The 27,093-nt window shown below is 34.4% G+C and overlaps 1 protein-coding gene across 1 annotated transcript in view; it reads right to left on the bottom strand.

The window, feature by feature from the left end:
* Nucleotides 1-27,093, bottom strand: part of ZNF804A (zinc finger protein 804A) — a 319,510-nt gene that overhangs the window by 172,993 nt on the left and 119,424 nt on the right. The window lies entirely within an intron of this gene.

Consider the following 27,093-nt stretch of genomic DNA (forward strand, 5'->3'; position numbering starts at 1 on the left):
CTCATAGTTTTTCCAGCCTCAACCCAACACCCAATTCCAAAACCATTTCTACATTTTTGATATATATAGCAGCAATATCACACTACTGGCAACAAAATCTGTTTTAGTTTCCTAGGCTACCTAAGCAAATACCATGAAATGGTTCAGATTAAACAGTGGAAATTTATTAGCTTACTGCTTTGAGCCTGGGAAAATGTCCCAATAAAGGCAACATCAAGGTGATACTTTCTCCCCAAAACTTCTGGGAATGGCTGCCAGTGACCCTTGGTCATTAACTTGTCACATAGCAGGGCACATAGCAGTCTCCTGATCTCTCCCTTTTCTTCCAGGTTCCATTGATTTCAGTTTCTGGCTGCTTTACCTGTGACTTTTTCTTTCTGCCTGAATTTCTTTCTCTTACAAAGGACTCCAATAATAGGATTAAGACCCATCCTGATTGAAGTGGGTCTTACCTTAACTGAAAAGCCTCATCAAAAAGTCCTACTTACATTGGGTTCAAGCCCACAGGAATGGACTAAATTTAAGAACATATTTTTTTGAGGTTCATACAATCTCAAATCACACATGGTCCTTTGGAGTTCTTGACAAAGTCAGTGTCATCATAATCACCAGTTCTATAGATGATTTACTACAACACCTTTGTACAGTAACTATCTCATTATATATAGAAAATGAAGTTTACCTATTGAGGGACATTTAGAGATTAATAAATATAAATATCATCCATAGAATTTTAGTTCCCCACAGTTGCTAAAAGCTACTACGGTCATGCCTGAATCTGGGTCCCCTGGAACATAAATGCAAGCTCACACAATTATAATCTTTGTTCTGAGCTATGCACAGCCACCAATTTCTCAAACCTAATCTAGTCTTCTTTCAACTTTCCTTGCTCCTGAACTCTATTATTTATTTTTCCATTATAACTTTTAATTTATTACTTGACTTTTCTATTTGAATCTTACATGTTTCCATTTTACAGAAAATATATTTGATCTTCTCAAATGCAATCCTAGACCTTCCCTATCACAACTAACAGTTTTCATGTCAAAGAGTTCTTTTAACCAGGTCAGACAAGTAGAATTACTACGCTGAATACCCAAGCTCTATGAGTGATTTTTTGTACACAATAGTTCATATGTATGATATTAAGCAATTAAATTTCAAATAAATATGAGAAAGAACAATGAAAATACTTATTAATTAAAATCAAGTTTATACTTGAGTCATCAAAGCATATACTTATGTTAGTTTGGATAGTCATTAATGATACATCAAAATCTGGTAAAAATCACAAATATAAGTTTTATATCAGAATTAATATTATTGTAATTCTCTATATTAATAGAAAGAAGGAAAAAAAGCATGCAGTTTATCATTAAAGAAAAAATGTATGACAAGGTTTAACACTATTTAATGATTTTAAAAAGCTCGCTAATTAGTGGTGAAAGGGACTTTTCCTAATTTGGTAAAGGTAATGCCAAAACATATAACAAACCTTAAGCTCGATGAACAAATGTTTAATGCATTCTCTTTAAAACTGAGAGGAAAAAATCCATAAGGATGCTCATTAACACCACTGTCGTTTAGTATAGTGTTGGGAGTTCTGAATATCACTATTTGGAAAAAAAGGAAATGAAATATATAAAGATTGAAAGGAAAGAGAAAACGCATTATTTGCAAATGATAGCATTATCTAACTAGAAAACAAATTAATCATATTAAGTTAAAAAAACACAAAGATACCAGTAAGTCCACTCTAATCCATATTTTATTCCTCCATCCTGTGGACCCTGGAATGGTGAAGTCCACTCCACCTCTATATCAAGAGGGGGCTTAGATTCCACATGGCTGATGGATGAGATTCTCCTGCTTGCAGTTGTAGACTCTCTCAGTTCCTTGGCGTGGTGGTTGACCATTTTCACCTCCCTGTTAGCTAATTTGGGTAAGTCCAACAAACCATAGAGTATGTGTTGCAACTCTGCTGAGGCTCAGGGCCCAGCTGGTACATGGGCAGACCAGAGATTCAAATCTTCTGAACATACACCAACCCCAGTACCAACCACAGGTTCAGTAAAAGTGACAGAAGAGGCATGTGTAGAGAGGTCACATCTGCATCCAACTCCATCACACTCAGAAGCACAAATTTCAAAGTAGGGCCCACTGGCAAGGCACTGAACTCCAAAGCCATCTGTCATGACCATAGGACCTGGGTGTCTCCATATTCTACTATAGAATTATTGTCACTCTAGCAATGGAAGAAACTGTATCACTGATGTGTAGACAGTGACCACGGGAGTTGCCAAGGTCAGGGAGAAGGAAGAAGAGATGTGATATGGGGGCATTTTTGGGACTTAGAGTTGTCCAGATGACAAGGACAGATGTAGAGCTTTATATATTCTGCCATAACCCACTGAATGGACTGGGAGAGAGTGTAAACTACAAAGTAAACTATAATCCATGCTATGTAGCAGTGCTCTAAAATGTGTTCATCAAATGCAATGCATGTGCCACACTGATGAAAGAGGTCATTGATGTGGGTAGAGTGGGTGGTTGGGGATGGGGAGTATATGGGAACCTCTTATATTTTGTAATGTAACATTTTGTGTGCTCTATGTACCTTTTTTAAAAAAAAGATTAAAAAAGCACAAAAAATACAAATTCTAGAATTCTTATTATATATTATTTCTATAATTTCATGAAAGAATGGTCATTTTAACATAAAAATAGCAAAGGATATAGTATAAAAAATATATTAAGAGAGAGTAGTTGCCAAGACTGCACTTCTCTTACTAAACAAAGAAATTTGTAAGACCAAGATTGTATCTGGGTCACCTCTAATGGACTTGACTGTGATTTTCATCCCGTAAGCAATCATCAAAGAACTGAAGGTGTGGCCTATGCATTAAAAGTCATATATGTGAATTAGAATCAATTTTGGGGAGGGGTGTGACTGAGCCTCAGAACCGAAGGACATTGAAAAGGTCAATGTACTCAGTCAGCCAAACCTTAACTCAAAATCTGATATGTTCCTCATACCTCCAGGATATTTGTATTTCATGTTAAAATGCAATAAATTGCCATGATATAGAAAAAAATAGAAGTTTCCATACTACTCTGTATCTCTGTCACTAAGGGGGTGAGGGTGGCACTGAAAGCACATAAAGTGACATTGTGCTTCACCATTTCTGCAAAACCTCTTCCTAGATTCCAGGTTCTTCATAGTAAACTTTATGCATATTTCCATTAATTTCCTCATTCTGACACACATAAAAAGATACATATATCAGCACTGATCTACAAACAGCCTTTGGGAAACCTCTGCTCTATTCTACATACTGTCAGTGTAAAAGACACTTTTTCCAGCATTGATCTTCAAATAAAATTCTTACTAAATTCAACTCTAAGTGCTAGAAAATTAATTTAATAATACATGTACAGGTCACAAGACTCATTTAGTGAGAAATATGAATATTATTTTAATTGTCCAGACATTTAATTATGTTTATTGCCTGATTCTGGATCTATAGGGGCTAGACAAAGAAAAAATGGATTTTTAAAATGCATTTAAAAGTAAGCAAGAGCAGTGACTACAGACAAAGAGGTCCCCAGAGAGCCATCTCTGAGGAAATAGGAGAGAAAGGGACTCATGTTAAGGCTGACTCAGCTTTTGACTCACAGATTTGGTCTGCTGTGTCATGAGTTCTTCCAGGTCTGGAGAGTAGTATTGTTTGTCTTGGGAGCCAGAAAGGGGCTAAAGAAATCTGATCCTCTCTACTGACCAGGACTGGTTGTTGAGGATGTGGAGTGGAGTGGAATTATTTTCTAACTGGGAAAAGGGAGGGGCTTCCAGCAAAGATTAGAGAACTCCCCCTGAGAAAGACTGAATTACAAAGCTCTTAGACTCCAGGCACAATCCTCTATCACTTTGATCTGGATGGTGTTGCAGCAAAAACATGCCAACCAGGCTTAGAGCTGAGAGGGCTGCAAAGAATGCCATCTGATGGCAGACGAAAGAAGTGCACATGAGGGAATTAAAAGTAAACAAGAGAGGCATTTTGTGGCCTTACAGCCTTCCTCCTCAAGGCCCTTGGAAGCAGGTCTGCAACGCATTGTTAGGTCCGTGGCCCAGATTTGAGCAACTAATAGGGACAATCCTAAAGACCCAGGACAGGTTGAACAAAGAATCAAAGAACAACAGTAATACACAGGCTTTTGCCACTAAATTCTTATGAAAGAGAAGTTGACTATCTGAGTAAACTCACTGTCCTATGCATATGCCTAGAAAACAGCAAAATAAATTATAATGCATACTAAGAAAATGGAAGAAATGGCACAGGCAAAGAAATATATCAAATGCCCAGAAGAAACACAGGATTTGAGACAACTAATCAACAAGTTTCATACAAATTTCCAAAATCAAAGTAATGAGTTGAAAGACCATATAGCTAAAGAGATAAGGGACATCAAGAAGACCCTGAGCAAGTCCAAAGAAGAATTTGAAAACCTGAATAGAAAAGTAACAGAGTTCATGGGAATGAAAAACATGATGGGTGAGATAAAAACACATTAGAGGCATACAAGAGCAATTTTTAAATGATAGAAGAAAGAATAAGTGATACAAAAGATAGAAGACCTGAAATTGACTAGAGAAAAGAACAGAGAAAGAAAAGAGTGAAAAATCAAGCAGGGCTCCTGGAGTTGAATAACACAAAACACAACAACATATATGTCATGGGTGTTCTAGAAGGAAAAGAGAAGGGAAAAGGGGGAGAAAGAGTATTTGAGGAAATAATGGGTGAAAATTCCCTAACTCTCATGAAAAAAATGAACTTATATTTCAAGAAGCAAGGTGCATGCCAGTCAAAATAATCGTGAATAAACCTACTCCAAGATACATACGACTCAAAACGTCAAACATCAAATATAAAGAGAAAATTCTGAGAGCAGCAAGGGAGAAGTAAACCATCAAATAGAAGGGATGCCCCCAAAGACTTAATGTGGCATTTTCATCAGAAACAATGAGGCAAGAAGACAGTCGTATGATACAATTAGGATGCTGAAAGAGAAAAACTGCCAGCCAAAAATTCTTTATCCAGCAAAATTGTCCTTCAAACATGAAGATGAATTTAAATATTCACAAATAAGCAGAAACTAAGAGAGCTTGTTAACGAGAATCCACCTTTGAAGGAAATATTAAAGGGAGCTTTAGAGCCTGAAAGAAAGACAGGAGAGAGAGGGTTGGAGGAGAGTGTGGAAGACAAGAATAGCAGAAAGGGTAACAAAAGAGTAAAAAGACAGATGAAAATAAGATATGACAAGTGAAAAACAAAGAATGAAATGGTGCAAGTAAATAATGCATTTACAGTAATATCATTGGATTTGAATGGATTAAAATTCCCAATCAAAAGATACAGGCCTACAGAATGGAATAAAGAAATGAGCCATCCATATGCTGCCTACAAGAGACTCACCTTTGACCCAGGGATACAAACTGGCTGAAATTGAAAGTTTGGAGAAAGATACTCCATGCAAACAGCAACCAAAACAGAGCAGGGGTAGCTGTACTAATATGGGACAAAACAGACTATATACAAAAAATGATAAGAGATAGAGAAGGTCATTATATATTAATGAAAGGGACAATCCACCAGGAAGAAATAACAGTCATAAATATCTATGCACCTAATCAGGGTGCCCCAAAATACATGAGGCAAACACTGGCAAAACTGAAGGGAGAAATAGACATATCTACAATAATAGTTGGGGACTTCAATACACCAGTCATATCATTAGATAGAAGATTAGACAGAAGATCAATGAGGAAACAGAAAACTTGAACAATATGATAAATGAGCTAGACCTAACAGACATATCCAGAATGTTACACCCAAACTCAGTCAGTTATATGTTCTTTTCAAGTACTCATGGATCTTTCTCCAGGATAGACCACATGTTAGGGCACAATGCAACAAATATAAAAAGATTGAAATTATACAAAACATCTGCTCAGATCATAATGGAAAGAAACTGGAAATCAATAATAGATGGAAAAGAGGTAAATTCACAAATGTGTGGAGGCTGAACAACACACTCCTAAATAATGAGTGGGTCAAAGAAGAAATTGTAAGTGAAATTAGTAAGTACATTGAGACCACTGAAAATGAGAACATAGTTTATCAAGACTTATGGGATACACTGAAAGCAGTGCTGAGAGGGGAATTTATAGACCTAAATGTCTATATTGAAAAAGAAGAAAGACGCTAAATCAAAGATCTAACTGGACAACTGGAGATAATAGGAAAAGAACAACAAACCATTGCTAAAGCAAGCAGAAGGAAAGAGATATAATGATTAGAACATATATAAATAAAATTGAGAACAAAAAAAAATAGAGAAAATGAACAAAACTAGAAGCTGGTTCTTTGAGAAAAGCAATGAAATTGACAATCCTGTAGACTCTCAAAGGAAAAAAGTTAGAAAATGCAAATAAATAAAATTAGAAATGAAGGGGACGAAGTTATAACTCACCCCATAGAAATAAAAAGGATCATAAGAGGATATTATGAGAACAGTATGCCAACAAGCAAGACAACCTAGATGAAATGGACAAATTCCTAGAAATGCAAAAGCAACCTACACTGACAGTACAAGAAATACAAGAAATGAACAAATCAATCACATTTAAAGAGCTTGAATCAGTCACCAAAAATCTCCCAAAAAGGAAAAATTCAGGATCAGATGGCTTCACAGGTGAATTCTCCCAAGCATCTTGAGAAGAATCAACACCAATCCTGTTTAAACAATTCCAAAAAATTGAAGACAAGGTAAAATTGCCCAACACATTTTATGACACCAACATCACCCTAATGATAAAGAAACTGAAAGAAAAGAAAATTACAGACCAATTTCTCTAGATGCATATGTTCTCTAGAACATAGATGCAAAAATTCTCAACAAAATACTTGCAAATAGAATTCAACAGCATATCAAAAGACTTATAAACCACAACTAAGTGGATTTTATTCTTAGTATACAAGGGTGTTTCAATATAAGAAAATCAATGATGTAATATAATACGTTAACAAACTGAGGGGAAATAGTACATGATCACCTCAATCAATGAAGAAAAGGCATTAGATAAAATCCAACATTCTTTCCTGATAAAAACTCTTTAAAAGATAGGAGCAGAAGGAAAATTCCTCAATTTGATAAAAGGCATGTATGAAAACTCACAGTCAACATCATACTCCATGAGGAAAGTTTGAAAGTTTTCCCTCTAAAATCAGGAGCAAGACAAGGATGCCCACTATCACCATTGTTATTCAAAATTGTGCTAGAAGTTGTAGCTAGAGAAAGTGGACAAGAAAAAATAACAAAAAAAGGCATCCAAATAAGAAAATAGGAAAAAATAATAATAAAAGTCACCTCCAAAAAAGAAAAGAAAAGAAAAAAAAAAAGAAAGGCATCTCACTATTTATGGAAGACATTATCCTATATTTAGAAAATTCTGAAATGTCTGCAACATAGCTAGTTGAGCTATAAACGAGTTCAGCAAAGTGGCAGGATACATGATCAACATGAAAAAAATCAATAATGAGTCTGTACAATAGTATTAAACAATCTGAGGAGGAAATCAGAGAAATAATTCCATTTATATAGCAACAAAAAGGCTCAAGTACATAGGAATTAGTTTAACCAAAGTACAGGATCCATATGCAGAAAACTACAAAACAATGCTAAAAGAATCAATGAAGAACTATAAAAATGGAAAGACATTCTATGTTCATAGATTGGAAGACTAAATATCATGAAGATGTCAATCTTACACAAGCTGGTTTATAGTTTCAATGCAATACCAATCAAAATCCCAACAGCCAATTTTACAGAAATAGAAAAGGCAGCTACCAAGTTCATCTGGAAGGAAAAGTGCACGCAAATAGCCAAAAGCATTTGTGGGAGGAATTTCATTGCCTGACTTTGAAACATATTACAAAGCTACAGTGGTCAAAATACAATGGTACTGGCATAAAGATAGACACACTAATCAGTATGATAGAATTGAGAGCCCAGAAATAAACCTTACTTCTACAGACATCTGGATTTTGACAAACCTACCAATTATCCTGTTAACAGGACAAAACAGTCTCTTCAACAAATAGTGCTGGGAAAACTGGATATCCATAACCAAAAGAATGAAAGAGGATCTCCATCTCCTTCCCTGTAGAAGAATCAACTCAAAATGGATCAAAGACCTAAATATAAAAGCCAGGACCATATAAATAATAGAAGAAAATTTAGGGAAACATTCTGAAGACCTTGTTGTAGGTGGTTTTTCGGACCTTACACCCAAAGCATGAGGAACAAAAGAAAATATAGAGAAATGGGACATCCTTAAAATTAAACACTTTTGTACCTCACAGGACTTTGTCAGAAGGTGAAAAGGCAGTTGACTCAAAGTGAGAAAATGTTTGAAAAGCACATATAATAATAACTATGATATATAAAGAAATACTGAACACAACAATAAAAAGCCAAATGACACAATTAAAAACTGGGCAAAAGACTTGAATAAACATTTGTCCAAAGAAGAAATACACATCGCAAAATAACACATGAAGAAATGTTTAACATCACTACTGATTAGGGAAATGCAAATCAAAGCTACAGTGAGATATCATTTCACACCTGTAGAATGGCCATTATTAAAAAGACAGAACTACAAGTGTTGGAGAGGGTGTGGAGTGATGGGAACACTTATTCACTTTTGGCAGGGATGTAGAAAAATATATAGCCACTGTGGAGGATGGTTTGGCAGTTCCTAAAGAGGTTGAATATGGACTTTCCATGTGACCAGGCAATACTACTACTAGATATATACCCAGAAGAACTGAGAGTAGTGACCCAAACTGACATCTGCACACCAATAATCATAACAGCATTATTCATGATTGCCAAAAGATGGAAACAATCCAGGTGTCCATCAACTGATGAATGGAAAAACAAATTGTGGTATATAAACATGATGGAATATTATGCAGCAGTAAGAAGAAATTAAGTGGTAAAGCATATGACAACATGGATGAATCTGGAAGACATTATGGTGAGTTAAGGAACCTAGACACAAAAGGACAAATAACCATATGATTGTTACTATGAACTAAATATATGGTGTAATCTCATGGAGTTAATAACTTGAATATGAATCACCAGAAAATAGAATGAGGTTAAAGAATGGAAAGCTGAGGGTGAAATTGTGCAGAATTGATAAAAAGGATGTGTGTTAATCTTTGGAAATGAATAGAAAAGTTGAAAGCATAACAATGTTTGTAACTAGCAGTACTATTATGTGGATATAACAGTGATTTAAAGAGAAAGTCTAAGGTCATGTATATTACTAAAATGAAAGCTAAAAAATATACCATGGGACTGTAGAGCATAGTAAAAACTCATGTGAAATATGAATTTGGGTAAAATTGCATATATAGGAGAGTTTTTCTTTAGAACTGAACAAATGTAATTTAAGACTATAAAATGTCTATATCTTACAAAAAAAAACACATAATGCTAAGTGAAAGTAATCAAACACAAAGTACTACATATTGTATGATTCCATTTATATAAAATGTAAATATAAATAAATTTATAAAGCTGAAATTATATTAGTGGTTATGTAGGGCTGGGTTAGGATAGAGGGATTGAGAGGTGACTGCTAAGGTTGTGTAGCTTTTCTTTTTGGAAAAATGAAATTGTTCTAAAATTTTTAATGGTGATGATACACAACATTGTGATTATACTAAAAGCCATTGACTATACAATTTGGATAAATGTATGGTATATGAATATATCTCAGTTAAACTGCCAAGAAAATAGTAAGCAAGAGAATTCTTTCTTTCAATTACCCAGAAAAGGATATAAATTTCTGCCTTTACAAACTTCTTAAAATGAAAGGGTAATGAAATAGTTCCTAAAGTTTAACTGAATCATATCAATATTTTTAGAAGTTTGTCCAGATAATAACAACTATATTGGTAGTTATGATAGAAATAATTACTATTTATTGACCGCTTATTATGAGGCAAGTATAATCCTAGTCATTTTTGTGGCATGTCTCAACTACTTAGTATTTAAGACAATCCTGTGAAGGGAAGGTCACAGCATCATAATCTAATAATAATATCCAATGCCTGATCACACAGGGTCATTTATTTTTGTGATTGTTTTTGAATAGCTCAGTATGCCATATGGTTTTCCATAGGGTTGGCCAAAGAATATAGGGTTTTATATCAGAATGACACATTTGTCAAGATGTCTAGACACTGGAATAATAAGTGCTATATAAATATATAGACTTGAGGAAAAAAGTGTCAGTAGCAAAACGATTTCTACAATATATATCCAACATTCAATTAAGATTCTATTTCCTTCAGCTGAGTGAACATACTTTTTTGTTTACATTCATTGATTTACACCATAATTTTATTGATCGATTACTTGATATTAGTAAATTGACTTATAGCAGACAACAGTGAGGAAATTAAGACACTTTAAAAATAATTTTTAATACAGGAACCTGCTGATGAACTTAACCAAATGAGTCCTTTGGTATCATGGATTCCGTTTTAAATAGATTACTTTAAATTACTGGCATATATCATAAATTTTAATAGAATATCATCAAGTACTCTTTTCTAGGCTAAGACATTCTAATTCCATAAAGTAATATTTTCCTTACTGAAGGGAAGAAAAGAAATTAACACACTGTTATCATTTTTATTTTTCTTAAACAAGCTAATTCAAGATTGTATGCCTTTTTCCCAGTGTGCAGGGGTACAAAGGCAGCAACAACCATCTCACCTTCAACTTACATCCTTTTTGAAAATTATGTTCCCTTATTTTTCATGTTTTAATTGCAAAATAGAAAGAAACTTTGTCTCCTTGTCACAAATGAAGTAAGTTATGATTGGCTCTCCACATGGCTCCAATTTCTGCACAGAGACCAGAACACCGCCTGCATTTGGAATGCATTTCACCAGACCTGAAGGAATCTCCAGGTGCAATATTCTAGTACCTCCTTTATTATCTACCCTGAAATCATATAGTTAAAGCTGGAAGCAGAATGGGTAGTTCCTGATTACTACTAAGTACTGGTTGGTAGAGCATAGATACAGTAACACACATTGACTATCATTTAGTGACCTGACTCTTCCTACTCAATGTGATTAAAAGCATCAGAATATGGTATAGCTCAAAGTGTGGAATCAGCTTTAATTTTTACATACCCAAATAACATTTTATTTGTATACATTTTATTTATATACATTTTATTTGTATTTATATTAGGCATTAAGAATAGTTTGTTGAGTTGATTATATATATTTCTGGTGATTTCGTGCATCATGTCTTTCCTTTCCCTATATATGAGAATACCTAAATATTTTATTTTTCTTTTTTTATACTAGTTATTTAATTTGAAGTCTCTATTCGCAAGCTTCACTCATCTATATATTGGAAGTAATTTAGTTAGAATATTCTGAATGCTATGTTTTGGTTATTTCAACTCCATTTGGTTGTCCACAGTTGATGACCACTCAACATTTAAAAATATATATTCTCAATTCACAGGTTTTGTTTGCCATTTACCAGTTGTATGCTCTTAAGCAAGTTATTCTCTGAGTTGTACTTGTAAACATGCCAATAAAAACAATGCCAAGTGAGATTCTGAATATAAAGTACACTGCATGTGATCCACTTTGTTCCCTTCCTGTGAGGTTGAGCCAAGGGATCAGTAAAAGAATGGGCATGAGGGCATGTGCAGGGTTTTGTAAATAATCTCATTGCAAAAATCTAAAAAACATGAAAAAAAGTGCTCACAAACTGACCACTCGTATTAACTGTATTTGACTATAAGTAAAAGTAAAATTCTTCAGTAATTACATCAGCAACATTTGGTACCCAAGTATCCACAATTAAATCATAAAGCACTGCAAAAAATAATTTTTACTAAAATTATGAATTTCATGGTATATAGATATCACTTCTATTTACGTTTGAAATATTTCCTCTGGAGGAGGAGACAGTAGTATATATAGGTCTGTAAATAGTACTAAAATAAACAATTAGTGATTTAGAATTGATTTATCAAAACATAGGCACTACAAAACAATAATATAAAATGCAAAACACCTTATGTGTAAATACTTACACATAATAATAAATTCAGCATTGGAAGTTAGTACAAAAATGAGGAGGCGTAATAAAATTCAAATGAATGCTTGAAGTAGAAGGCCATTTCACTGCTGAAGGAAAAGTCCAAGAATATTTAATGACTCTGATGTGTCTAGCAATATATTAACACCTTTGACTTTAATTGCCTTGATTAAATTTTAGAACTCAGGCAATTCTTTCATATTGCCTCAACTATTTACTTAATGAATAATACATTCTATTGGAAAATATATCTTCTGTGTCATACCAAGCTCTGTTAGAAAGGTTAATGTGGCATTTTATAATGCTCAAGATGTGTGAGGTAGTGAAATTCTATCCAGACAAGCAGAAATGCCAGGGCATTTTTAATAAGACCTTAAATGAAATGCTAACATATGTTCTGGGGAGAGGAAAAAAAGGATCATTTTAAGAAAATGCAAAAGAAATATTTTGTTTTTGTACTATCTCAGTTATAGATACAATTTGCTTTGGTTAAACTTACCAGGGGAACTATATTCCAGTTTCACAAAGTTCTTCAATGTTAGTAATACCAGAGAACTCACCTTCTGATTTTTAGTCTATTTATGCTATTATGACTTATTAACATAGTTTATATACTATTAAATTTACACTATTAATTGTTCTTTTAAGATGTTTTGTACATAAGACTTTTTAAACATAGGGAATATGGCACTAGAATCCCTGGAATTAAAAAATGTTACTAGAGGTATACTTTCCTAAGACCTAAGGCATTCATAGACAAGGAATAAAAAACACATAATTTTACAAAAATATTTTTTTCAGAGATATATTTAGATATTGAGTGGACCTATGACATGGCAGGCAGAAAGATGAATGACAGACTTGATTTTAAAACAGGCAACACTACTGATTAATCTTTTCTTGTCATTAATAACTTGAAATATATTGATATTTTTTCCTCGTGGGAATGTGCAATGTTTCTTAGTTTAGCCCAAAAGTTTGGTTTCAATCCCTTCTAACTTGAAAGAGGTCCTTTCCCTCCACATTTCTCATAATTACAATTTAAACACAGTCATACCTTGGTACTTGACTGCTTTGAAACACTTTTAATTTGGTACTCGACACATTTTGACGTGAAAACTTTGTTCTGGTACTCATCATTTTTTTAGGACTCGATGCGCAAGCTAGAACTTCTCAGTGTCAGGTGCCTCATGACTCGCAACCCTTTCCAGCTGAAACCGAGGGTGATGGTCTAGTTACATGGTAGCTCTTGCCCTGTGCACAACCCACTGCAGTCCTAGCTTCTGTGGTAATTTTGTGTATTTTTGCATTTTTTTTCTCATCATAGATCCTAAGAGACTGAGCAGTGATAGCACTGAGCAGAAAAGAAAATTACTTTGTACCACCTTAGAGCAAAAAAAGAAATTAGAGGTAAATATGAGAGAGGTATTCACATTGCTGATCTTGCTAGGGAATACAGTATGCTTAGAACAATGTTCTCCACCATCATTAAGAATAAAGAAACGATTAAAAAAAAGTCTGAAATTGTGAAAGGAGATAAACAGTCACAAAGCAGCATTTCCAGACACACAAGGAAGTTGAAAAGCTGTTATTAATTTAGGTAGACAAGAAGCAGTTAGCAGGCAGCAGTGTATTAGAAGCATGATATATGAAAAAGTGAAAGTGTTGCATGCCGCTCTTTTGTAAACCAAACCGGAACCAAGAGATAACAGGTTGAAGTTTTTAATGCCAGTCATCACTAGTTTGATAATTTTAAAAAGAGGATCAGCATCCATAGTGTTGTGAGGCATGGTGAGGCAGCACGTGCTAATAAAAAGGTTGCTGATGAATTTGTCAGTGAATTTCAAGACTATATAGAGGCTGAGGGTTTATTCCCCACCAAGCTTTTAACTGTGATGAGAACAGAGGTTTTTGGAAGAAAATGCCAAGTCGAACCTATATCACAAAAGAGGAGAAGGCCAGAATTTGTGGCCAGAAGCTGTGACTTAGAGAGACTTTGAAGGATTTGAGGCTGACCCCAAGCCCACAGGTACAGAGGGTACAGCTGTTCAGGATATTGTCTCTTTCGGCTGGCCCATGGGTCTGGAGGTCGATGCTGCTCATGTTGAAGAGTCAGTGGAGGAACATCGTGAAGATTCAGCACTGAGGAGCTGCAGGAACTTCAGAAGGAGCAGCAACAAGAGGTGTCTGAAGAGATTTCCTCAGATGAAGAGGAGATAAGGGAGGATGTCCCCAGTTCCTTAATAAAAGAAATGTGCGCAAAATGTGTAGAAGTTCAAAACTTTGTGGAGAAATACCATCCAGACAAATCTCTGACAAGCAGAAATGTGAATTTATTGAACAACCAAACAATTTCACACTTTTAAGGAATTCTGAAAGGAAGACAGAAGCAGTCCTCATTGGATAAGTTTTTAGTGAGGGTGACAAAGAGTGTGTCAGAGACTGTGTGCAAGTTGAAAAAAGGCAGAAAAGAGAAAAAACAGCTGAACTGCAGGTGTCTGATATTCTATTGGAAGGGAACTCTTCTTCAGAGCAACACTCCATGTTATTTTTCCTCCTTACCACTCTCCTCCCACCATTCCATTAGGCCATGGACTCATCTCAGTACAGGTAAAGTGAAGTTTTTATTTTATTTAGTCTAAGCATTTTATTAATTTTTAGGTTTATTTCTTATGTAAAGTAATGACATACAACCATATCTTATCTATTCAGAAATATATGTCAATGAAAATAGGCATTCCTTTTTAATATTAAATACCCTAAACCACAGTGAAATATCACTAGACACATATTTTGAAAAATAAAATAAAATAATAGTGACAATAGCAAATGCTGGTGAAGGTGTGGAGAAAATATTGTAGATTGTTGGTAGTAATGAAAATGGTACAAATATTCTGGAAAATAATTTGACAGATTCTTAGAAAAAACTAAATATATACATAGCATATTACCTGTCACTTTCAGTTCTGAGCATTTATCCCAAAGAAATGAAAACATAGATCCACACCAATACATGAACATGATTGTTCATAGCAGCTTTATTTGCAATAACACCAAACTGGAAACCAAAAAGTCCTAAAATAGGTAAATTGTTAAACCATGAATTAAAGCCATGGAATACTACTCATCAATAGAAAAGTAAGAACTATTGATAAACTACAATGAGTGGGATAGATCTCAAGAACATTACACAGAATGAAAAAAGTCAATTTCTAAAAGTCACATCCTATATAATTTATTTTATTTAATGTTCCTGAAATAATAAATCATAGTAATAGAAAGCAATTTAGTGCATGCCATGGGTTAGAGACAGTGGGTTTGGAAGTAGCAGGTATAACTGTAAAGGGGTGGCATGAGGGATCTTTCCAGTGATAAAATAACCCTGTACCTTGATTGCAATGATGGTTAGATGAATCTATCTGTAAGACCTAGAACTATGCATACATGTTATTCTACTGCCATTTTCTGGTTTTAATATTTTGCTATAAAAATGTAGGATAAAACCAGTGGAGGAAATTGAGTCAAGTGTCACAGCACCTCTCAATACAATCTTGGCAACTTCCTGTGAATCTATAAATATTTCAAAACGTTTTCAAGTTTCAATTTTTTCCAACTTTTCTCTTTCTGTCCTTCAGTCTCTTCAAGTTTAGATGTTCTGTTTTCTAATTCACTAATTCTGTCCTCCAACAATTCAAATCTACTGTTATATGCCTCTAATGTATTTTTAATCTCATTCATTGTGTCTTTCATTCTTATAAGCTCTGTTACTTTTCTTTGCAGGTTTTCAAATTGTGCTTTATGCTCACTCAATGTCTTCTTAAATCCTTTATCTCTTTAGCCACATTTTCTTTTTCTTAAATAAATTTATTTATTTATTGCCCCCTGCCTCATTGTTTGCTTTCACAGTCTGCTCTGTGTCCATTTGCTGTGTGTTCTTCTGTGTCTGCATTCCTTCCCTTTAGGTGGCACCAGAAACCAATCATGGGACCTTCTGGTATGTGAGAGAGGTGCTCAATCACTTGCGCCACCTCAGCTCCCTGGTCTGTTGTGTCTCTTATTGTTTTTCCTCTGTGTCTCTTTTTGTTGCATCATCTTGCTGTGCCAGCTTTCTGTGCAGGTCAGCACTCTACACGGGCCAATACTCCATGTGGGCCAGCACATCACATGGGCGAGCACTCCAAATGGGTCAGCTCTCTGTTCATGCCACCTTGCCATGCAGTCCAGCTTGCCTTCACCATGATCTATATGATAGATGGGAACCTAATCACTTGAGCCATATTTTCTTTTAATTCTTGAATTGAGTTAGGAGATTTGTGTGAACATCATTGATTAGTTGTCTTTATCCTGTGTCTCATCAGGATTTTTAGTTTTATCCTTTGGTTGACCATCTCCTGTTTCTTGGTGTGGCTTGTAATTTTTTGCTGATTTCTAAGCATCTGATTATGTTGGTGAATTTACTGTCAATTTTTCTCTTTCAACTAGTGGTTTTGTTTCATGGTTCTTCTTTGATTTTTTTGTTCAACCTTTTCTAAATATTTAAAACTGCCCCGTTTAAGTTAACAAAACAGGATAATGGATCCACTAATGGTGTGCAAACCAGATCCAAGGGTCCTGGAACATGAGAGACTCCAAAAAGCTTTTTTTCCTTCTTGCAGTTTCTAGGCCTGCCAGCAGGTGGTGGTGTTTGGCAGTTCTTTACACAGATGTCTCTCTTTCAACCTCCATTTGCTGGGCTGGGTTTTCATTTCAGCCTCTTTCTCTTTCTCTCCTTCTCCCTTCTGGAAGATGCACAGCACTCTCCTGGTTTGGGGATCCCCAAAGAAGCTCTCTTGGAGCTTTTTGTCTTTCCTCTGTTGCTTTTCTAAAAGAGTTGAGCCTTGCTAACCTATTCTGATGCCACCTTCCTAGAAGTCAACTTAGAAAAAATGGACAAATTCCTAGAAATACACAAATAGCCTGCACGGACCCTAGAAGAAATAGAAGACCAAAAACAAACCAATCACAAGTAAAGAGATGGAGACAGTCACCAAAAACTTTCCAATAATGAAAAGCCTAGGACCATATGGCTTCACAGGTGAATTCTAACAATCATTAAAAAAAATATATTTAATACCAATCTTGCTCAAACTTAAAAAAAAAAATGAATAGGAAGGAATGCTACCAAACTCATCCTATGAAGCCAACATCACCCTAATACCAAAGCCAGATAAAGATATTACAGAAAAAGAAAGTTAAAGACCAATTTCTCTAATGAATATATCTCCAAAAATCCTCAACAAAATACTTACTACCAGAACCCAAGAACACAATAAAAGAATTATACACCACTATCAAGTGGGTATTATCCCACCTTGCAAGGGTGGTTCAACACAAGAAAATCAATTAATATAGTACACCACATTAATAAATTGAAGAAGAAATATTACATGATCCTCTCAATTGATGCAGTAAAGGCAACTGACAAAATGCAGCATCCTTTCTTGATAAAAACACATCAAAGGACAGGAATAGGAGGAAATTTTCTAAACATTGTAAAGAGCATATATGAAAAAATCACAGCTAATATTGTATTCAATGATGAAAAACTGAAAGTTTTCCTGCGAGATCAGAAACAAGACAAGGATGCCTGCTGTCTCCATTGTTATTCAATATTATGCTAGAATTTCTAGCTAGACCAATTAGGAAAGAAAAAGAAATAAAAATACCCAAACAGGAAAGGAAGAAGTAACATATTCTCTATTCAATGATTTGATCCTATACCTAGAAATAATTTTTTAAAATCCACAACATAGTTACCATAACTAATAGATGATTATAGCAAAGCAGCAGGATACAAGATTAATATGCAAAACAGTAGCATTTATATACACTACTTATAAACAACCTGAGGGAAAAGTCAGAAAAACATCCTATTTACATTAGCAACTAAAAGGATCAAATTTTGAGGAATAAACTTAACCAAGGATATAAAGGAAATATATTCAGAAAACTACAAAACATTGCTATAGGAAACCAAAGTAAACCTGGAAGGATACTCTATGCTCACAGATTGGAAGACTAAATATCGTTAAGATGTTGATTCTACCCAAACTGATTTACAGGTTCAACACAATCCCAATAAAAATTCCAACAGCATTTTTCTACAGAAATAGAAAAGCTAATTATCAAATCTATTTCTTCATTTTTTATTCAATAAATATATACTGTTGTTAAGTCTAATATAAAAATATGATAATAAAAGTTTGGAAATGGAACTCTCCCCAGTGCTTATTGGCACTTATAATTAACAATTCTACTGATGATTTATTTCCAAAGGAGTCATGCTATGTTCAGGTCTGTTTGTGATAAACCTATTATCCAAACAGAGTTATCCTTTAGGAGTATATCCAAGAGTTTTCCTCCATAATTTTCAAAGATCAGCTATGGTGTTTTTTGTTTATTTGTTTGTTTATTTTTTGGCCTCTATGTATAGTGAATACTTCAGAGCATGAAGCCATTTGCATTCTGAGACAGGGTTCCTGGTCAAGTGTAATGTTCTTCAGTGCTGCTGCTGAATGATCTTTTCCAGACATGATTTCTCAGGTGCTCTCCAGGTTCAGGATTCTTTCGCTATATGTACTGAGCAAACTTCTGTCCTGCTTGGATGAGGCTGGACAGGTTAGTGAGGTCCCCAACTCCAGCACCAGGTTCCCCAATGACATTTGTTGTCATTCCTGACATTAGCCGTTGAACCTGAGGATTTGATAAGGGGCTCTAAATAGCCAAAAACATCTTTTAAAAGCAGAAGGAAGTTGGAATACTCTCACTTCCTGATTTTAAAGCATATTATGTAGCTACAGTGTTAAGCACCACAGTAATGGCATAAAGATAGATGTATGGACCAATGGGACAAAATTGAGAATTTAGAAATAGACCCTTACATCTACAGTCAGGTGATTTTTGGTAAGGTTATCAAACACACCCAGCTGGGTCAGAATATTCTATTCAACAGATGATGCTGGGAAAACTGGATATCCATAGCTAAAAAGAGGAAAGAGGACCCCTGTTTCACTTGTTATACAAAAATTATCTCCAAATGGATCGTAGACCTAAATATAAAAGCTAGAAGCACAAAACTCTTGGAAGAAAATGTAGGGAAACATCTTTTACATCTTGTGGTAGGTGGTGGTTTCTTAAATCTTATACCCAAAGTACAAGCAACAAAAGATAAAATAGATGAATAGGATCTCCTCAGAATTAATCACTTTTGTGCTTCTAATGATTTTGTGAAGAAGGTGAAGAGGCAGCCTATTCAATGGGAGAAAATTTTCAGAAACCACATATTGGATAAGTGTTCAATGTCCATGTTATATAAAGAGATCATACAACTCAACAATAAAAAGACAAGCAACCCAATTTACAAATGGGCAAGGAGAACAGATGTAGCTCAAGTGGGTAAGTACCTGCTTCCCATGAAAGATCCTGGGTTCAATTCTTGTACCTCCTAAGGAAAAAAAAATGGGCAAAAGACTTGAAAAGACATTTTTCCAAAGAAGAAATACAAATGGCCAAAAAGCACATGAAAAGATGTCCAACATCACTAGCTATTAGGGAAATGCAGATCAAAACTGCAATGAAATGTCATTTCATGCCTTACAGAATGACCATTAATAAAAAAATAAAAAATAAAAAAACCAGAAAACTGCAAGCGCTAGAGAGGCTATGGAGTAGTAGGTACACTCCCTCACTGTTGGTGCGAATGTGAAATGGTGCAATTTCTGTAGAAGACAATTTGGCAGTTCCTCAGGAAGCTAATATAGAACTGCCTTATGATTCAGCAATCCTGCTGCTAGAAATATATTCAGAAGAATTGAAAGTGAGGATATGAATAGACATTTGCATACCAATGTACATAGCGGCATTATTCACAATTGCTAGAAGAAGGAAACAACCTATATGTCCATCAACCAATGAATAGATAAACAAAATGTGGTAGATGTATACAATAGAATAATATTTGTCTATAAGAAGAAAGGAAGTCAGGATGCATAGACAATATGGATGAAACTTGAGGACATTATGTTGAGTGAAAGAAGCCATACACAAAAAGATAAATATTTTATGGTCTCACAATGTGAACTAAATATAATGAGTACACTCATGGAGTTAAACTATAGAGAATAAGTTACTAGGAGATAGAATGTGGCTTGAGAAGAGGGAGCTGATGCTGAATGTATGTAGAATGTTTAATAAGGTGAATATGGGTAGAGTTGATGGTAACAGTATATGAGTATAACAAAGCCAATTTATAAATGTGAATGTGACTGAAAGGGTAGTTTAAGGAGGTTAATGTCTATTGAAAGAAAGCTACAGGGCAATCTAAAGAATGTATAACATAGTAATTTTGGTGGTGGATGATGACTGCAGTTAATAGTACAAATACAAGAAGGTTCCTTTATTACAGGATGTTAAGAATATGGAGATAAATGGGAAATTGCAACTAATGTAATCTATAGACTATAGTAAACAGTAATACTGTAATATTTTTATAACAATGGAAAACAGTATTATTGTAATATTGTAATATTTTTACGATTAATGCTGAAGGTCAGTATAGGATACAATAAGGATACATGGTGTTAATAATAGGATGGTTTGTGGAAAAATACACAAAATATAAGCAATAGACTACAGAGAGCAGTGATATTGTGACAACATACTATCATTGCTTCTGGCAAATACGTAACAATGTAAGGTGTTGGTGATAGGGAGATATATGAGAATCTTGTATCATATGCATGATTATTCTTTAAAAATTTGATTTTAGAAAAAAGTTTCAAAAGATTTCTAATGAATAAAATGTTTGACAATGGAAAGTTATGAGTGGAGATAGGAGAAGTTTATTCAAATTGATGCTAGATTCATATGAGATTTATATCCATTTCGTTCCAGTGTAATAAAAATCCTCTTACATGTAAATGATAAGCCCAGTATAAGTTTTACTAAGGAATAGAGAAAATAATGCTGATGCTTACAGATGTAGAATTATACTTTCAGTACATTTTTCTCAATAAAAATAGATAAGATTTATATTAAAATTTATAAAATCTTACATACTTCTACAGCATCCTCAATGCACTTTTATAGCAACTCTACAGTTACATGCTGTTATTCTCATTCGTAGAAGATGAAAGTTAATTTAGAAAAGGGAAGAAACTTTCCAAAGGTCATGCTATTTTTAAGAAGGAAAGCTAGGATGCAAATGCAAAACTGTCTGATCACAAAGTCCTAGCAGCCCTAAACATTGAGTGTTACTCTTGTTTGGGGATAAAGCAATTGGAGAAAAATTCTAAGTGCTCCTGGTAGTACCTCCATGTATTCAATAAACTGAAAAAAAAGTACCACATACAAGAGAAATGCATCTGTTTCACTCCCTCACCTTGAAATTTCACTGTAGATTCCCTAAACCCACCACCACATTTCATTTCTTTAACTAAACCTTTTGAAATATTGTTATTCCTCCTTGTAAAATTACTTCCCTATCTGCCTGACAAACTTCTGTCCAGGTTTCTTTGTCTGTGTTTTCCCTATTTAGGTACAAATTTGCAATGTTGCTCAAATTGTACTGTGATTCATTTCTTTCAATGTCCTCTTCCATGACAGACATAGAGCTCTCATTGCAGTAGAACTACTTCCAATTCATATTTGTAGAATCAGCACCAAGTATATGTTTTACTGAATAACAGATTGACTGTGATTCACTTAATCTGCCATTATCAGTGTTAATATCTTTCCTGAAGTGATTTGTTTCTCAAACAACGTTATTTAACACATTTTCTCCTAAGTTTTCTCATGATTTCATGTATACTCATGGGAAGAGTCTCTACTTGTATTCTTTCCATTATTATGTAAGCCTATCACATACATGATGCACTTCCTGTTTTCTAGGGGAAATGTCATGGCTTCAACCCCATAAATAAATTTTTAATTGTGGCAATTGTGATTTCCTTTCCATTTGAATGCATGTAGAATATTGCATTTATATATATATATTCCATACACTCCATTTACTTACACAAGGTAAATGATGCAATTCCAAGTCATTTCTTGTTTCATCTTTTAAGAATTTATGCATTTCATCTTATTAATGTGCTTCTTTTACCTGAAGCTGCTGAGGCAAATTATGAAGGTCTTTTTCTTGTACACAGATTAGCAAAAATTTAATTTACATATGTGTTGAGGGATTTTAATGAAAAGAATAAAAGTAAAATAAAAGAACAAAAGTTTATGAAAGATATAGAGCAACTGCAAAAAGTAAGTTCAACCTCAGAGTGTGTGCTAATATACAAGTATCTCAGTCAATTTCTAATACTACATAAATATTTAAGTTGATTTTCATGTCAGCATGTTACCTAAAGTTTCGAAGAAGAGACTTTTAAATTGTATCTCTCTCTCACTATTATTTTTAAATATTTGAAAAAAGACTAAACAAATGATTTCTTGAATACAGAAATTACCCAAATTCTAGACCATTGCCGGTCAACACAGTGAGCAGAATATTCTTGGAAACACTGCAAGAATCAATAGTAATCATTACAGTTTTTCTTTCAAATTGTGCAATACTGTTTGTAATATTTTTAAATATTACATAGGGCTACTTAATAGATTATACATGTTACTTTATGTTTTCTCTAAAAAGCCATAGTAAAACTAATCCTGTCTTTTAGCTTCTGTAGTGACAGATGGTGTCTTCACAGTAATATATTCTTAAATTGGATGATTTCTTTAATAATCTAGGCAAAGTTATGCTATTTTGAATGGTCATACACTATAACGAAGCCTAAACTTTCCTGTAGGATAAATACTATTAACAGGCAACAGTTTTGAAATTACTTTATGATTTCCATTAATGACAGGGTCTCACAATGATTAAGCTTGTTTTGGAAGGATCAGTTTTGTAGAATTCCATTTCAGTGATAAATTATCACATTATAGAAAGATAAAGGAGAATTTTATCTAAATTAAGAGCATAGAGATATCCAAATTATAGATAAACCAAAAGCGATAATTTCCAATGTTGAATATACTTCAATGACATTATTTTATTTTTGGAACATGCATTTAACCATTTCACATATATTGAGTGCAGCCTCTTTACTCAATGAGATCTCTGAAGATAACTCTGGGCCCTTCTGAAATAACTATGAATATAATTCATAAAGTAAATACACTGTGTTTAATTATAGATGTGAAACTTCATAATAAAACTTCAGTATTTAGGAATATTCACAGTAGATTTTATCATGCATTCATGCTTTCCAAATAACTGAGTTTAACTTAAAATTTTATATTAAACTTTTCACATGGAGCATTTCTGTGTGCCCCATTTATTTTCTAGCCATTTAAACAAAATATACTGAAAAAATTAAACTTTTTTGATGGCTCGTTTACATTATATTAAGTATTAATTATTATGCTGTGTTTAAATTATTTGCTATAGGGATAGGCACAGAAATAGCTTACTTAAACACAAGGATGACTGTGATAGCAGTGGCAAGAATGGATTCATTTTTACACAAACATATCATTCTATTATCTGAAACATACCAGGAAGTGTACAAACCAAAACAGACTTTTCTCACTATCTAGAAAAATCTTCACTTTTCTTATCAATATTCCACCCAAATAGGTTTCTCAACCCTATTGGAGACATGAATATACCAATGAGTATACTAAGGAATGAAGCTATAGCTTTATTTGCCAAATTATATTTAATGTGATACCTTCTTTTCATCAATTCCTGGGATATAGGGCAGCAACAAAGAATCTTACTTTTTTGAATTCACAACCACTCTTTTCATCCCATCACTTACTCTCTAAGAAGAAGTCTATGTCTGCCAAATTGGAACCTGGTCATTTTCTGTGATGAATTTGACAATTTGGTGAGGTAAAAAACTGTGGTTTCCTGAAAGGACCTTGACTGACTTATTTTGGAAAAGAAAGACATGGTTACTGGTAAAACCAGTGACAACGTTAAACAAACAGATCTAGAAGGTAGAGGGGTATGGAGAAAGGCAGAAAGTTCAAAGTAATTTGGAGAAATTTGAGAATAAATGGAGAAATTTCAGGGCAGCTGAAGGAAAAGAAGGCTCTTGAGAGAGATAACAAAAACAAATTTTAAGATGCTTTATAGTATAATATGAATGGGATTCTCATTTGCCATTTTCAATAAATGGTTAGTTATTCAAATTATTTGTTGATGACTTATCCATTTGTCTTTAGCTTGACACCCTGCCAGGATGGTACACCTGCAATGCTTTGTGTTCACTTTGTTATTATGTTAGAGGATGATGATAGGTTTTCCACAAAGACTCTTTCTGAGTGTACTATATTGTGGTCAGAAGAGGACAGTTGGAGGACTAGAAATTTTATTGACATATATAAAGAACAAAGGGCCATATTTGCCTTTTAATAATAATTTTACATTTGATATTCCCTTCTCCCCATTCACACCAGTTATACCCCTCAAAATTTTTGCCTACATGGGTGAGAATACACACACACACAAACACATACAGAACCACAACTTTTTTTAAACCTGTTTCTACTGGGTGAGATTTATCTTATAATAGAGTATGGATAATTGAAAATGAATGACTCCAACCTTCCTGTCACGTAAGTATCGAATAACTTACATTTATAAATTATACCCTGATATCTTTACCTGCACAAATATGACCTTTATTCCATTCTTCCCTTTTAGAACAGACTGTCATATTGGAAATCTTGTGTGCATTACTGCCACCAATAACTACTAAAATATAAATTATTCTAATACTCATTTGTATTAGTCAGCCAAAGGGATGCTGATGCTAAGTACCAGAAGTCTGTTGGCTTTTACAAGGGGTATTTATTTGGGGTAGTAGCTTACAGTCACAAGGCCATATAAGAGTAAGTTACTTTCCTCACCAAAATCTGTTGCCACGTGTTGGGGAAAGACGGCTGTTAGTCTCTGTGAGGGTTAAGTCTTTCTCTCCCTCCTAAGGCTCCATGGTCCCAACTTCTTCCAGTCTCAGCTGTAGGGTGGAGGACTCAACTCTCTCCCTGGAACTTGATTCTTCCCAGGCTCAGCTGCAGTTTTAAGCTATCAAGCTTATCTCTCTTTCCATGGCCTCTGTAGTCTAATGAGCTGTCTTTCTTTCTCTGTGTTCTCCTTCTCTGTGCATTTAGTTCCTGGGACTCCAGCATCAAAACTAAACTCTCTCCTCTGCAGTGTCAGTTTCTCTGTGAGTCTCTGACTGGGAATCAACATCCTACTGACATGGCTGAATCAAAGCCCTAATCATAATTTAGTCAAATAAAAGTGAAACTTCTGAATCTAATACAATCTAATATGCCCAGAGGAACAGGCTGGTTTACAAACACAATCTAATATCTAGTTTTGGAATTCATAAACAATACCAAACTGCTACACTATTCTATTACAGAATTTTTATATTATGTGCATTTTCTTTATTTACTTTTGGCGATTGTTTTAGGAATTTATAGCCCATTCATTCTGATCACCAATGCTTTGTCTATTATTTTCAATCTGAATTTTTTTTCTCATATTTTCTGCTAAGTCATAAACTTTGATATTCTTGGATGTTATGAAACTTGACTAACCTTTCAGCAATATGGCCAGCGATTACACATTTTTCCTTTTCAGTGACCAGTCATGTTAGCTATAATACTTGTGTCTCAACTTTATGAATTTGCTGGCAACTCCAGGGCTTCCATATCATTCTTTAAGATTAGTTTGTATTTTTGTTTATTTAATTGTTTATTATTTTATAATCAATTATTATTCTGGCAGTATGATAGTACTTATTATATCAGATTCAATTTATGCACCAAACCAGATGTTAGTGGCTATAGCTACTTTTCTCTCCGGGATTCTAACACTTGCCTTACTTCCAAGCCCATGATCTTTCCAAGGTTTGGAACTAGGTTGCCCCACTTAACTTATAGATCAGGTTGTCCTGACCACATTACCAAAACAAGGAGAGACCAACCATTATGCCTGTATGCTGGCACAGCTGAACCCAAGGGGTTTGGCCTGCTCCTATTGTTGCCTGAAGAGACTGGTTAACAAAACTGGAATGAGTGAGAATTAAGGCCCTATGATGTGGACTTTCAATAATTGCAGATAGGAAGATAACGTCTCCCTTCCTTTCCTATCTTTATTTTTCTCAAAATTTAATGAGTTTTTATAGCGCTCTAAAGATGTTTTCTGAAACCAAGTATCAGTTGATCTTGCTACAGGTCCAGCTGAATAATGGAATCTCTTGTATTGTTTTTCCTTCCTTGCTCTATTAAATTTCTAATATTACTGCTCACTCTTGCTTCCCTGGGTTGTATTCCATTTTAGAGCAAACTTTTGACCCAGGCTTTATTTATTGACTAATTTATTTTTTAGGAAACCCAGATTAAGGCCAGCAACAGCAGAAGAATGGGGTGTTTACTAGTCTGAAGGCAGTAGGGGCTCCACTGCTGGTGGCAGGGGCTGGCTGTTGTGGTAACCCTTAGGATACCGTGGCTTGGTAATTATGGTGGAAGGCAAGAAGCTGGGTTAACAATGAGTTATTACACCTGTTTGGCATGAGTTAATGAGAGTTAAAAGGATTGTGGCTGGAAACTTTGCAAAAAGAAAATGATAGGCTCAGAGAAGCTAACTGTCAACTTAAGGCACACTATGAAACCCATATATATGCTATATGTTATAAAGCAGTGAATAAATATAAAGCATGTCACAAAGTACTTGATATTAATTATTACTATTATTAGAAGCACTATACTGGTGTTTTAACATTTATTTCTATCATGTCTCATAACTATCTATGAGGAAACAAACTGAAAATTTTTAAG

This window comes from Dasypus novemcinctus, chromosome 7 (genome assembly GCF_030445035.2).
Source record: "Dasypus novemcinctus isolate mDasNov1 chromosome 7, mDasNov1.1.hap2, whole genome shotgun sequence".
In the NCBI taxonomy this organism is placed as follows: domain Eukaryota; kingdom Metazoa; phylum Chordata; class Mammalia; order Cingulata; family Dasypodidae; genus Dasypus; species Dasypus novemcinctus.